General features: G+C 39.2%; 1 pseudogene; it reads right to left on the bottom strand.

The window, feature by feature from the left end:
* Positions 1-1,798: 1,798 nt before the first annotated feature.
* Positions 1,799-3,487, bottom strand: LOC116905721 (annotated as a pseudogene).
* Positions 3,488-15,577: the final 12,090 nt, after the last annotated feature.

Genomic DNA, 15,577 nt, shown 5'->3' with positions numbered 1-15,577 from the left:
TGTTTATTTGTGAACATCAGTACAGTAATTTTCTTGGACTCATGTGATTATCAGCTCCTGCTATTACGATGCCAACCACCTCAAATGATGCGAATTAAAGTGTGTTTATGGCCTTTATTAGCATCTTCATACTGAAACTTAAAATAATTTCTTAGCCCCTGGAGCAAGCCAGGCTACCCTGAGCAGCCTGCTATCCCAGAGAGACCATCATTTCCCTCCTACCTCTCTGCCCACCTTCATCAGACCTGTGGATCCTGAATCACACAGGTAACCTTCCCTTGCCCCACCCACATTCTCTGATTATTGAGTCTTCTGGGTATGCCAAGCTGCACTGAGGAACCTGTTAGCAATTCTCCCACCTCATTTTCCACCTTCATCGGACCTGTGGTTCCTGAACCATACAGACCTTGGGATCCTGACCCATAGAGAACTGCAGATCTGGAAACATACAGCCCATTAACTGCCCTACTAATACCTTCTTCAACAGGAACATCCAGGGAATAAAGTTGAACAGCTAAAGGACCTTGAAAGAACACAATCAACAAAAATCAGGGCAATTAGACCAACTTCAGAGCAAAGATACTCTAGTACAGCAAACCCTAGATATCCTAACAGAACTGTAGCACAAGAAAATGACCTTAAATCCAATCTTGTAAAGATGATAGAGGGCTTTAAAGGGAAAATGAGTAAATGCCTTAAAGAATTATAGAAGAATACAATCAGATAGAGGTCTTTAAAGAGCTAACAAGTAAAGCCCTTAAAGATATACATGAAAATACATTTAAACAGGTGAATGAAATAAATCAAACCATGCAAGACCTGAAACAGGAAATAGAAGCAATAAAGAGAACAAACATTAAGTGAATCCTGGAGATAGAAAACCTAGGGACGTGAACAGGAACAACAGATGCAAGCATTGCCAACAGAGTACAGGAGACGGAAGACTTTGAGCCATAGAAGATGTTAGAAAGAATGGACACATCAATCTCTGAGGGGTAGAAGATACATCAGAAGAAATTGACACTTCAAAGAAAGTATTAAATCTAAGAATTTTCTGACACAAAATGTCCAGGAACTTTGGGATACCATGAAAAGGTCTAAACTAAAAGTGATAGGAATGGATGAAGGTGAAGGGTCCTTAGCTCCAAGGCCCAGAAAATATTTTTCAACAAAATCATAGAAGAAAACACTCCTAATCTGAATAGATGTCTATAAATATACAAGAAGCTTTTAAAATGCCAATTAGACTGGACCAGAAAAGAAAATGCTCCTGCCACTTAATAATCGAAGCACAACATCTACAGAAAGAAGAATATTAAAAGCAGCAAGGGAAAATGGCCAGGTAACATACACAGGCAGACCAATCAGAATTCTCAACAGATCAACAGAGACACTAACAGCTAGAAGGTCCTGGACAGATATCTTGAAATCTCTAAAACACACACACACACACACACACACACACACACACACACACACACACACTCGCCAACCCAGACTACTATATACAGCAAAACTCTCCATCGCCATAGATGGAGAAAACAAGCCACCTGGAGCCATCTGCATGCATTTCACCTGACTTTACCTGCTCTTCCTATACAGTTTCAAACCAACTGCAGAGATTACAGATACACAAAACTGAACTAGCTATGATTAGAATTATTTAAAGCTTTCAGAAACTTTCCAAACGTACTTCTGATGGAGTCCTCCCACCCTCCCTAACAATCCAAACCAGGCCACCCCTTGTCCTGTGAGTCCGTCAGATTTTATGGGTGCTCAGGGTTTTTAGTCTGCCTTCTTATTCTTCCTCTTCCTCTTATTCATCATCATCTTCAACCTAGCAGTGTGTAATCTCCTGGTGAGCCAGAGGGAAGAGATTGGGGGGCTTGATCTCACTAATGGACCTCGTAAGCTGGTGTCGCTTATAGTCAGTGTCTTTGAAATCCACTGATGTGTAGTTGCGGGTGATGAGAGGGGACTCCACCTCATTGATATCCACATGTGTATGCTTCACTGTTGATTTGTGTGGCGTCAGGACATGGGCAGCTCTGAAGAGGTAGCTGAATGTGAGGTACAGCGGATTGATGAAGGGCGCCGTATAGAGATCAACATACCGCATCACTTGGCTGGTAAAAAAATGTATCTGCCAGGAGCCACTACTATATAGAACATTATCCTATAGCACATTTCCATGTCATGAGTTAATTTCTTAATCCGTCTCTGGATAGAACTAATGTCTTGGTGCTCATTGATACTGCTATCCAGGTGTTTATAGAGCTCAGCCAAGAAAATATCCAAGCTTTGAAGTTCTTCAAAAGGTGAACTCTTGTTAGTCCAGACATGCAGCTCCTGCACAAGCTCAGGAATCACAAAGAAAGTTCTCCACCCTTGCTGTTTCTTTGACTTCAAAATGTCTCCAGAATTATGATCTCCAAAACACAAAATGTCTTTGCCCTTAGCTCCCAAAGGTCACAGATTGTATCAGAAGAAACTTCTAAGTATTCAATGCCATGATGCAGGAGGCCTGTGTAGCTGCGAATTTTTTGTTTTCCAGTTTTAGTATCCACCTGACACATTACTATGCCTTCTCCAAAAATGAGCAGTTTCCATGCATCCACCAAAATCAGGTCAAAGTAAGACTGCCATGGCCGATGGGAGCTCCCAGGCTTGGGGTCATGTGGAAATTCAAACAGGTAAGTCATGATTTTATCTCTGTATTTATAGTCACTGTTAGTGTCAAGAAACACTTTCCCTACTTCCTTCATTTGGCTCAGAAGCAATGGCAACTTGTCATCTCTGACTACACACTTCCCAAGATTTTCAACTATCTGTTCCTTAAGGGAACTCTTGTAATGGACCCAATCCACTGAGTCTCTTACATTCTGGAACATACTCCAGTAAGACATGAAGAGATCCCCATCTTTAAACCCTATGTCCTGTGGTATATCTTGGACAATTAGTAAAGAAATCTACTAGCCAAAGCCAACATGTAGGTCTCTAAAAGGATGTGTGTTCAAAATGTAAAGCCATTTAGTATTATCTCATTGGATAAATTTATTTGGATACTGCTCTCTAATTTCTGGTCCTCTTATGAAGTTAAATCCACATGCACAAGCCATGAGGTTTCCATAGGCATCAACTTTCAAGAGCATTTCATAGAATATGTCCAAGACAAGTCCTCTGGTAGGGAATATAAGACTCCTATGTCAAGTTGAGCAGCTAATGAGGATAGCCAATGGAAACTTATCTCTCCACAGTAAGCTCAAAACCAGGGATTCATATTCCAAAGACTTGTGCACAGCAAGGGTGTAATCCATATCAAACCAAAACACTGTACTTTTTCCATGGCTAAACTTCGGCTCACAAACACCCAGTAACAAGCTTCTTGTCTATACTTTTTCAAGGCATGCTTATTCACGTTGACAGACACGTCTGCTGCATTCTGTAAGTGATCACTTCAGGAAGTCGTCATTTTATTTGTATGATGAATTCGACACCACCGCATGCACCACAGCAATCCTAAAGCAACCGATTATAGCTTTTCGAAGGTGTAATTTTTAACCTGCTTCTTTGCTGAGCTTTTACCAATTGTAGGAGTTCTGTGGTAAAACTTTTCAGGTCAATTATGTATACTTTCATATCATATCATCTGCAAATAAAGATATCTGACTTCTTCTTTTTTAATTTGTATCTATTTAATCTCCTTCCGTTGTCTTATTGCTCTAGCTAAGACTTCAAATACTCTATTGAGTAGATATGGAGTGGACCAAGTTCTCTTATTCCTTATCTGAGTGGAATTGCTTTCAGTTTCTCTCCGCTTAAGCTCTCAAATAGTTGAAAATGAGACTGATTGAATTATTCAACAAGCTTTAAGCACAGTAACTGACAGATATTCCTAATCTTCTATACTATGTAGCTACTTCCCAGCTACACACCCCGAATTAGTTACATTCAGTCTCCCCTTGGCTTGCTGTCTGTCCACATTGGAGAACTCCCTTGGCGAGTCCTCCTCATGCCTTATGGCAACCTTCCTTCTCTTCTTCCTTCTCCTCCTCCTTCTTTTTGACCATCGCCTGCCTCTTGGCAAACTAGTTTTCCTTGCTCTTCTCCCTCAGACTCCAGCTTTCGTCAGAAGTCCAGCCTTTATCTTCTCTGCCCAACCATTGGCTGTTCAGCCTTTTACTAACCAATAGGAGATAACCAGGAAACATTCTTTACACCATGTTGATACAGAAGATTCTTCAATATTCACGGCAATGTCCATGTTCAAACTGTAACTAGATCTCGGACAGAAGTCAGCATCTGAACATGCAGTTTACAAGACCCTCCTCCAACACTGCCACCTGGGTCAGTTCCATTTGTCATGGGAAATATCATAGGAAGAAACTTTGTCTATCATGTTTAGATAGGCTCTAAGAAATGTTCTAATTTTTAAAAATGCGTTTTCTACAAATTATGTTCAGATTGATGTGAGGCCAGAGTTACACGATGAAGTTAAATTATTCTTATGTGTGAGTCCACAGCTATACAAATGTACTCTTCGTAGAATCAGAAAATCCATCTGTCATCTTTACACTTCACCTATGAGAAAATCTGTATTATGTTTTACAAATGGATTTGATTACAGGAGGATATTGAAGAAACAGGTCTCCTTATTTACGATATCTGGGCTTCATGGGTAATTGAATGAAATCACATAGTTTAACATGTAGATGGATATTGATGGATTTATTGACCATATTAACAGACAGAATAGTATGTGACATACTTATTACATACAACTTTCAACTCATACAGAAAAACAGGACAGCAATTTAAATGTAAAAAAGTAATCCTTAAAGGAAACAAACTGTATTAGCCAGAATGTTAAAATTTCTAAAACCATTTAGATAAAGGAGTTTTCGAATATTTCTGCTCATCTTATAGGAAAACTAATTATCCAACGCAAAGTACTTAAGATCACTTCAGATAATTAACTGTTGGTGTCTGTTGAGCATCACTCAACACTGTTACACACAATTGTATTGCAGAGAGGAAGATTGCCATGGTCCCCAGAGGCTCAGCCTTCCCTTTGGGAAGCAACAAGCTTTTCACCTACATCCTGAAGTAGAAACTAGCAAGGTGTTCACTGTGCTCACATCACTGTTAGCTGAGAGATCCCCTGGAGCCCGTGAGCACACCACATTTACCCCAGGCTGTTGATACGAAACGTACAAGCAGACTGCCAGAGGCAGACTTGCTGGGATCCATTCATGCAAATTATAGTACTGGATATTTAGAGTTTTATGGTTGTTACTGTTACAGTTGTTTTTGCTTCCCCTAAACTAAATTTCAGGATTATCATTTGGCAAAGACAAAAATCTGTTTTTATAAGAAAAAATTAAAAATCAATTCTAAGAAAACAAGTGTGCCCAAAAGATACACAAAAGTAGCAATAATTTTCATCACGTTGAGATTCTAAGGCATTTGTTCTAAAGAAGGTTGATAAGATTTATTCACACTTTCAAGTTCTCTACAACCTCAGAAATTATAAAATACAAATTCTTTCCTGAGCTGCAGGTTCAGTGCATGTTTTAAAATTAACTGCAAGGTATGCAAGCGGTATACACTTCAGCAGGTTGTTAAGACACAACAGACTCTACAGCTATTAAGGTCTCAGCAAAACAGATGTTATTTCAGTTTAAATTTAAATGAATAAGAAATTCAGGGAAACATAAGCCTAAGCCTCTCCATGCGAGTATTCAAGTAGCACAGGCACAGAACACTCTCACCACTGCAGGAAGCTTAGCTACTAGGTCTGCACGATTTTCATGTAAAATATTCCAATGGTTTTATGACTGCTTAGAAATGTAAATTTTTATTTTTATAACCTAGAATATTTTGTGTATGTCATGTCATACTCTTAGTTCTTTTTATTGTGATTCCTAAGTATTTTTTGTTATGTGTATTTGTGTGCACATGTGTGTGCATATATGCATGTGAGTATGTGACTGTATGTGTGTCTGTGTGTGTGCATGCATGCAAGTGAACATGTTTTATGTAAATGGATGTGCATGTGTACTTTTGTGTTTGTGCGAATGTGTGTGTTTGTATTTGTGGCTCAGAAGATGATTGTGAGAGAGTTTCATTCTATATTGGGTTCCGATATGAAACTGTTTTGTAGAATTGTGAGGCACAACCCTTTACAAGCAGAGGCACGCCATCACCCCTGACCTTTTAAATAATGGCGTTTACATTTTGTTTCCTTAGTATGTTATAAATTATAAGTGCTTTACTCCATCAGCAATAACTAAGACTATTTGCACATGCTTTGAGTAACACTGTTAAAGAACCAATACCATAAGACTGACCTTTCTGAATAAAGTAACTTCTAAATTCAGTTTAATGGACTTGAAGAAAAATATTTGAATGAATTAAGGGCTGGAGAGATGGTTCAGAGATTAAGAACTCTAGATTTTCTTCCAGAGGACCTAAGTTTAATTCAAAGCACCCATATGGCAACTATCAAAAACTCTAGTCCCAGGGGCTCTGAAGCCCACAGCAAGCCTCCAAGGGCACAAGGCATGCACATGGTACAGAGACAGCAGGCAGACAAAACACATAAATAGAATTAACTTGAAATGTTTAAATTATTTAAATTGGAAATATTTCTACAACTATACTAATGCTTAATTATACTAATATTTAGGAAGATCTCCCAATTTTATTGTGTCTTCAGACACAAATTTAAGAAAATACTCAAAAAATATTTTAAAAAACTAAACATTATTTAAATATTTGATGAACTTTCATTAATTATTTAATTTAAAACTACATATTTTAAATGAATGTGAAAATAAAAGCGTTATATGCCTCAAGTCGTTCTCATCACTGTGGCCTGTTGTACTGTCTTCCTTCTAAATCCAGAACAATAGGAAAAATAAAAATAAAATAACACACTGTAATGTGTCAGAGTCTTGAATGGCCTAAGAAGTCTCACAATATGCAGGTATGTATATGTTGTTATAAGAATCTGGAAGCGGTTAGTTGTTGTTTACTTTGGAATTGCATTTATTGACTTTAGTTGTGCATACATGTTATGTAGATCCATCTTCAGTGTCATCTGTGTGGAGATCAGAGGGATCAGATTTGTCTTTCCACCACGTGGGGTCTGAGGATCAGACTCAAATCATTAGACTTTGCAGCTGTTTGTTTATCGCCTGAGCTGTCGTGCCAGCATGCTGCTTGTGGGAGGCCAAGAAAGCCCTGAGTGGATGTATGAAGAGCCAATGAAGGCTTGAGTAAACATGGATTGTTGACATGGACACTTCCATGCCAATGAATGGCCAGTGCCTAAAATGTATCAGAAATTGCAAAAGCTTTATGAGGATGAGGCACTGAGGGATGGCGTAAACCTCAGGTCCAAGTGCAAATGTCGAATGTGTGTAAAGTTATTAATGTTTATGAATGACTGACCAGTATGAGCAAACAGTAACAGATGCAACTTCATCCTCTGATGCTGACAAACTACGACTGCTGACTTACAGAGACCTTCTATGAAGACACACTAAGACCTCCCCTGTACAGCACAAAGAAAACACACTGGGGGGCAGGTTGCTGGGTACTTGGTGCAGCTCCACCAGAGTATACACATCCCACTATCTGTTTTCCTTTTCACTCACATTATCAAATATTAACATTTCAATTTATGTGAGGGTACTGGTAGATTGCAACTTCTACCCCAACTAAAAGCAAACTTTGTATAAATGTAAAATATATTAGAGACACATTAGGTTATACATAAGAATCAAGATAGAAGCAGGCAGGAGGAGGGGGGTGGGATGGGACAGGAAACCAGGAAAGGGGATACCATTTGAAATGTAAATAAAAAATATCCAAGAGAAAAAGAACTAAACACTGTCTCAAACAACAACAAAGAATCAAAATATTTTACACATTACCCTATATGTTAATTATATTTTAGAAAGCCGTAATAGAAAATAGCCTGCTTGTATATATATATATATATATATATATATATATATTATAAAATCATGACAAAAAATGAAAACACTATCTATCTATACATCCAGCCCTATAGAAGGATATAAAAGAAAAACTTCAACCTGAAGAAGTTAACCATACCTGTAACACAGACCCAAAAATCATGCATGGTATATACTCACTGATAAGTGGATATTTGCAAGAAAATGCAGAGTACTGAAGATACATCCAGCCGACCCTAAGAAGGTAAATAAAAAGAAAGGCCCAAGTGTGGATGCTTAAATCCTACTTAGAAGGGGGAACCAAATAATCATGGGAAGCAGAGGAAGGAAGGAAGCTGGATTAGAGAGAGGAAGGAAAAGGGGAAAGGGGGTAAGATTAGATATAGGGGAAGATAGGAGAGATGCCCAGAGGTCCAAGAAAATAAATAGATTTATGTAGATGCTAGAGGTGGGGATAATCTCTAGAAAGTTGGGATAAGGGATGCACCCAAGACTCAATATGGGTGACTTTAGCTGAAATGCCCAGCGGTAGGGCTGTAGAACCTGAAGAGACCACCTCCAGTAGTCAGACAGAACCTCCAGTGGAGGGATGGAGACACCAACCCACCTACAAAACTTTTGACCGAAATCTGCCCCATCTAAAAGAAATGCATGGACAGAGATGGAAGAGAGATTGAAGGGTTGGCTGACCAGCAACCGACTCAAATTGAGACCCATCCCATGAGCAGGACCGATCCCTGACACTGTGAGTGATGATTAATATTTTGGTAATAGACAAGAGTCTAGAATGGCTGATCTTTGTGTGGCTCTACCAAGCAGTTGACGGAGACAGATGCAGATACAGTTGAGCATTGGTTGGAGGTCAGGGATCCCTATGGAAGAGTTAGGAGAAGAACTGAAGGAACTGAAGGGGATGTTAATCCCATAGAAAAACTAACAGTGTCAATTAACCTGAACCCCTAGGAGCTCTCAGAGACTGGGCCATGAACCAAAGAGCATACACAGGCTGGCTGGAAACCCTGGGCTGCTTTGTCTACCCTTAGTAGGAGAAGATATACCTAAAATCCTGTAGAAGCTTAATTCCCCAGTGTGGGAGGATACCCTTAGGGAAATCACATTTTCAGAGGCTGATGGTGGGGCTTGATGCCCCAAGGTGGGAAGATATCCTTGGGGAAGTCACTCTGTCAGGGGTGATGGGGTCAAGAACTCTGGGAGGGAGGCTTAGGGGGCAAAATTAGAGATGTAAATAAATTAGAAATAAATGAATAAATAATTAATAAATATAAATAAAATATGTAAATAAGTAAAAATTTAAAAGTGAAAAATAGAGACAAGCAAATGAAAAGAAACACACACACACACACACACAAACACACACCACAACTAGGACCACCACGACTACCACCACCACCACCACCACCACCACAACAACAACAACAACAACAAAACAACAGCAGTTAATAAATTGGTAATTGGTAACTATCAATATATTTGGTCTCTTTCCCCCTCCAAAAGGCACAGATAAACAGACTGACTACAAGAACAGGATCCATCCTTCTGCTACATAGAAGAAACACACCTTAAATTCAAGTAAAGGCATCATCTCAGGATAAAAGGACAGAAAAATGATATTCTAAGCAAATGGACTTAAGGAGAAAGTTGTATAGCCATTTCAATATCTGACAAAAATAAACCACCAACAAACACTTATCAGTAGATTTACAGAAGGCCCTTCATAGTCACCAAAGAAAAATGTGCCAAGAGGATATTATAATTCATAACAATTTTCCACCAAACACAAGGGTAGCCAAATTTGTAGAAGAATCATAACTAGAGTTTAGATCACATATTATCCAAATAAAAACTAATCAGTTAAATACTGGACATGCCTGATCTCAGAAACCAAATAGACCTAACAGGTATTTACAAAACCTTTCACTCAAACATAAAATAATATATTTTCTTTACAGCACCTCGTGGAACTTTCTCCAAACTTGACCACATACTCTGACACTCTGGTGCTTTAAAGCATGGATGGAGCATAGCACTCCTGAAACCATTGCCGAGATGATCTTAGTCACTAACAGACCCCAGGTGCCACTAAGAGAAGCAAGTAAGGAGTAGAGAAATGGAAGAGAAGGAGAAACAAAAGGATGTGGGCACAATGTGGAGAGCCAAATCTTGAGATTTAGGGTAGTATGGAGCAGCCTGATATGAGAAGGTATTGATGCCACCAGGGACTATGGTGGGGTCCGGGCCTATGCTACTACCAGGGGCTACATCTGAGTCTGTGGCCTACGGCAGCAGGCATCTGTAATGACCTAAGACCAGGCAGATGTCCTTGGTCTGGGCTGCTACCCTGGCATATGTTGATGTCTAAAAGCTGTACAGAATTCACCTCACTCCTTGCCGACTGGGTGTTGGATAAGAGCTGGCCATGGGGTCATGAGAGCAGGAGAGCTGCTCCTTCCCCTTACCTTTTGCAGCACCCAGGAGAGTGAGCCCTGTACCTCGACTGGGCAGCACATAAAGCTGACCCTGGTGGCAGGTGAATGGGTAAGCTATCTCAAGATAGGAGCGTGCAAGAGCTGGCCCTGACACTTGTTTGTCATGGGGTGACATAGGAAAGGGAGATGCTTGCCCCTTTCCCCTTGCCACTTATGACCAGAGGGAGACCTGACCCTGGTCATAAGTACAAGAAAGCAGGTCCTGCCCCGCATTTGTTGAAACACGGGGAGTGTGGGCCCTGCACCTTGCCTGAGCACCACGACCTGAACCTGGATGTAAAGATTGCCTGTACGCCAGCACGGGGGAATAAACATAGAAAAGCTGACCCTGGCTCTTCTCTGCTGCAAAACAGCCTGCAACACTAAAAAGGGTGCGACCTGTACCCAGCTTATTGTTTGTGCTTAACCAAGGCAGGAAGATCTCTGAATTCTTTTACAACATTAACAGCAAAAAATGTGCTTGCTGTCTCTTTCTCAGAATCTAGGACTGGTGTCATGGAATGATGACTCATGGGATAAACAAAAAGGATCCTGGGTTTGGTGACTGAATTGATATGTAAGGAAAAGACTGGGCTTTTGATGAGCAAGAGATTTGCTATCCAGAGAGTTTTAGAATTCTATTTAAAAAGAAAAAAAAAGAAACGGTCTCAAGATAGAGCAATCTGGAAAACAGCCTCAAGCAGAACATAGGCTATCTATCAGATTGTAACCCCACCATTTGACTTTGAGTCATCTACTTTGCTACTCTCAAATTCCCCTTCCTCAGAATCCATCTCCAAGCTAAGGGTGATTTTTTGCATTATTCCAATGAACATTTGCAAGCAAAGAAGTGTGGTCAAAATGATACACTGTGAGACATGCTGTTACACTACAGTTTCCACAATGAGGTTTTTTTTTCTCTCTTTCCTCTGTTGGGGTTGAGGTTGCAAGGGTAGAGGGAGAGGTAAATGAGTTTAATGTAGATGAGGTGGAATTCACAGAGAACTAATAAAAGGTTAAAAAAATAATGTCTTGAGTTAACTCTAACCAAGGAAGTAGAAGACATGTATGAAAATAATCTTTAGGTTACTAAACAAGGAAATTGAAGAAAATATCAAAAGATAAAAAAGAAAGAGTTTCCATGTTCAGGTATTGGTAAAATAAATATAGTAAAAATAGCCACCTTACTAAAATCTGTACAGATTAAATGCAACCCCCATGAAAATTTCAACAGAATTCTTTGGAGATTGAAACAATAATTTTCAGCTTTTTATAAAAACATAGAAACTCAGAATAGCTAAAACAATGATGAAATATCAAGAAATTCTAGAAGTATCACTATCCCCAACCTCAAGTTGTACTACAGTCCTGAGGTGGTTTGAATAGTTTTGGCCCCTATAGAGTCATGAGTTTAAATGCTTGACTCATGGGGATGGGTACTATTACAAGGTATGACGTTGTTAGAGAAGGTAAGGCCTTGCTGGAGGAAGTGTATCAATGTAAGAATAGGCTTTGAGGTCCTAGGCTCAAGTTCTACCCAGTTTGGAAGAGTTCTGGTTGCTTGTGGAAGGGAGGCTTCTCCTATCTGACTTCAGAACTCTAAACTCCTTCTAGAGCACCATGTCTGCCTGGATGCTGCCATGATGACAATGCACTAAACTTCTAAAACTGTAAACCAATCCAATTAAATGTTGTCCTTTATAAGAGTTGTCTTGGTCATGTTGTCTCTAAGTCACAGAAAGTCTAACAAAGGCAAGTCCTATAGCAATAAAAACAGCAGGGTTGGTGCAGAAACAGACATTTGATAGATGAAATAGACCTGAAGGTTAAAAAAAAATCTACAGCTCTGAATATCTGATTATTGATGAGGAAGCCATAAATATACACTGGGTGTGGGGGGAGACAGCATCTTGAGCAAATGGTATTAGTCAAATTGAATGGCTGTATATAGAAGAATGTCAAAAGATTCATACTTATTATTTTTATAATACTCAACTTCAAATGGATTAAAGACCTCAAAATGAGACCGTCTGATAAAATGAAAAGGGTCTTGAACTCATTTGCATAGGAAAAACTTTCTGAATAGAATACCATTAGCCCATGCACTAAGATCAGCGATTAATAAATAAGACCTCAGGAAACTAAAAATGCTTCTGCACATCAAAGGACAAATGATATCATTAGGCCAAAATGATAGCTTACAGGATTGGAAAAGTGTTTTACCAACTATGCATCTGAAAGATGGCTAATTTCCAAAATATATAAATAACTGAAGACCTGGACATCAAGAAACAAATAACCCCAAATCAAAAGTGGGGTAATCCTCAAAAGAAAACACACATAGTGAAGAAGCACATAAAAAATATTCAACATCACTATTCATCAGAGAAATGTAAAGCCAAACTATGCTCAGAGCTCATCTCACTCCTGTCAGAATAGCCAAGATCAATGGAACAAATTGTAGCTCCTGAAGGAGAGGTATGGAGTAGGGAAAACACTCATGCATTGCTGATGGAGTGCAAACTCCTATAGGTACTATAGAAATCAGTGTAGCTGCCCCTCAGGAAGATGGAAATCAATCTACACCAAGCTTTATTAGTCTCTAGTGCGTACATACACACACGTGTCCGAGAGGATACTTCATCCTATCACAAAAACACTTGATCAACCATGTTGCTGCTGCTCTATTCATAACACCTAGAAACTGGAAACAATCTAGATGTCCCTCAGCAGATGAATGAATGATGAAAATGTAGAATATTTACACAATGGATTATTACTTAGCCTTTGAAAGAATAAAAATCCAGAAAATCACAGGTAAAGTCATAGAACTAGAAAAAGTTATTCCAAGTGAGGAAACTTATATTCATAAAAAAACAAAACAAAACAAATATGGTGTATATTTGCTAATATGTAAGGGACTAGGCAGGAAAAAGATAGATCTACCTAGAAATGGTAAATAAAACAGAAAGCTATGAACAGATGAGAGCAAGAAATTGGGAAGGGAGGGTCAAATAGGAAATGGATCAAGAGGGAAGAGGGGACAAGAGTGGAAATATGGGCAGTAATATCTAAACTTATGGGTCATTAGAGGGATTGTATGGAGGCTTAATACAGTAAAACATTCTAAATAATATACTTATATGAAAACCATATACTAGCACCAAAACTAGATAAGATTGATGAAGCTAAGAAGTGAATGCTGACAGGAACTGGATATAGATGTCTCCTGAGAGACACAGCCAAAGCATTTCAAATACAGAGGTGAATGCTAGCAGCAAACAATTGAACTGAGAATGGGACCCCCATTGGAGGAATTAGACAAAAGACTGAAAGAGCTAAAGGGGCTTGCAACCCCATAAGAACAACAATGCCAACCAACCAGAACTTCTAGGGACTGAACCACTACCCAAAGACTATACATGGACTGACCCATGGCTCCAGCTGCTTATGTAGCAAAAAATGGCCTTATTTTGCACCAATGGAAAGAGAAGCCCTTGGTCCTGCCAAGGTTGGATCCCCAGTGAAAGGGAATGTTGGGGAACTGGAAGAGGGGTAGATGTGGAGGGAAACATCCTTATAGAAGAAGGTGAAGGGAAGGGGATAGGGTCTTATGGACAGGAAGCCAGGAAAGGGAATAACATTTGAAATGTAAATAAAGAAATATCCAATTTAAAAATAGAAAAAAATCATTGTTTGGAATATAAATAATGTTTATATCACAAATGTAAAAAAAAAAGAAAAAAGACAAGAAAACCATCTAAACCAAATAATGGTGAGATAGAACCCCAAACTAGACTTCTTTCATCACCAAATGAAGCTTCAATACCAGAAATTGATTACATCTAATTGAGTTATTAGCCAATGAGGTCCCGTGACAAGTTTCGAATAACCAAGGCTCTTGTAAACATTATAGGTTGCTTTCCATTAACTGATGTCAAGACCCTATTACTGACAATAACCATATACTATTAATTGTAAATGGAAAAATCAAGCTTATAACATACACTCCTCAATATTATCCAATAGTGTGTCTGATATCAGAAGGTACTCTGCATACTATTGAAAGAACAATGTAAACACCACCCCAGGTACAAACCTTACAATCTATAATGGTACCCTGTCAGCAAGATATGCTATAGCTCAAATCTCATGGGAATAACCAAACAAAATCTAATTTACTTTAAGGCCCATTCCATTAGATGGAACCCATTCATGATGCTGCTTGGTTGACCAAAAAACTGATACTAGATAGTCCATGCTCCTAGGGGAAAAGCAAAGATGACTAGTCAATTAAAAAATAATGTAGAAGTAAAATGACTTCTAATGACTTTTGCTATACTCACAGATCATTGTCCTGCTCAGCCATTATCAGCAAAGCTTTCTCTTGCAGTATATGAAAACAAATAGAGAGAAATACAGCCGAACAATATGCAGAAAATGACAGGATGGAACACTCAGTCCTAAAGGGGATGTCGTCATCAAATGCTACCTCCATTCCCAGGGTCAGGCAACCCTGAAGAAGAGGAAGCAGAGAGAGTGAAAGGGCCAGAGGGGATAGTGGATACCAAGGAAAACACTAAATACTTCTAGACCTATATACATAATAATTCTTAGAGTGACATAGCATGGAGAAGCCCTATATAGGGTCTGCAGCAGATGGATTCCTAGAGCTGTAAGGAAAAGTTGACACATGCCCCCTATCCCTAAATCAGTAGCTATTTCCAATTGATAACTACTTGCAAATGAAAATTAGTGTTCTAATTTTTATGAGACTGCAGATGACCTTTTAAATTTTTATTTATATATTTGCATCTTAAATGCTGCACCCATTCCCTGTCCCCCGCCAAGGATTGTTCCCTCATCCTAGCTCCCTTTTACACTGAGAGAGTGTCCCACCCCGAGGTATCCCCCCACTCAGGTGTATCAAGTTTCTATATTATTAGACACATCATCTCCCACTGAGGCCAGACAAGGCAGCCCTCTGCAGAATATGTACCAGGACCTCTGACCAGCACGAGAATGAACTTTGGTTGGTAGTTCAGTCTCTGGGAGCTCCTGGAGGTCCTGACTAGTTGACACTATTACTCTTCCTGTGGAGTTGAC

The sequence above is a fragment of the Rattus rattus genome, chromosome 7 (assembly GCF_011064425.1).
Source record: "Rattus rattus isolate New Zealand chromosome 7, Rrattus_CSIRO_v1, whole genome shotgun sequence".
Lineage (NCBI taxonomy): Eukaryota > Metazoa > Chordata > Mammalia > Rodentia > Muridae > Rattus > Rattus rattus.
Note: the sequence above shows the minus strand (reverse complement) of the source record. Positions and strands in the feature narration are given on the sequence as shown.